This window comes from Pan paniscus, chromosome 8 (assembly GCF_029289425.2).
Source record: "Pan paniscus chromosome 8, NHGRI_mPanPan1-v2.0_pri, whole genome shotgun sequence".
NCBI lineage: Eukaryota > Metazoa > Chordata > Mammalia > Primates > Hominidae > Pan > Pan paniscus.
In genome coordinates this window covers 88,978,992-88,979,646 of record NC_073257.2, presented here as the reverse complement: position 1 = coordinate 88,979,646, position 655 = coordinate 88,978,992, and positions in this window count along the sequence as shown.

The window sequence follows — 655 nt, the reverse complement described above, 5'->3', positions numbered from 1 at the left end:
TAAAACTTAGACATTGTTATGTTGCCCTCCCAAATTAAGTATTTACCATGTTTCTTCATTCCCTTCAGGTAATGGTATTCAAAGACCTTGGCTTTCTAGTGCAAATCTTCCCATCCATCTCTATTTCTTTCTTTTTCTCCTCCTCCTCTGCCCTTCACCCACATCCCAAGGCAGTTCACAGCAGTGGTATTATAAAAATAAACTTGAGGGCATGGCCAACTGTGATAGGATACAAGAACTTTGTTACTACTACAAAGTTAGAGGTTTGGACATGTGTATGCTTATAAAGTGAGCTCCTTTAATAATGTCACTTTCATAGGGGAAAGAAAACACAAGAAAAGGAGAGAGGAAATAAAGAAAAGTGAAGTTTCAATACCCTAACCACATCATCATAAGATTTATTGTGTAGTCCAGTGCTTCAGACATAGAAGATTCCTAAAAACAATCTCTGAGTAAATGAAGGCACCCTTGGAGGTTTTACTGCTGTATCCTCTCCACCTCCCTGGGACACTCCTGTTGGGTGATGAATACATGATGCCACGCTCTTAGGCACAACACTGCTGGGAAGACCCTTTTGACACACAAGCCTCTATATTTTCCACCTTGCCCAACTATGCTCACTTTTCAAGCTCAGCTTAAATATCAGCTCCTATGT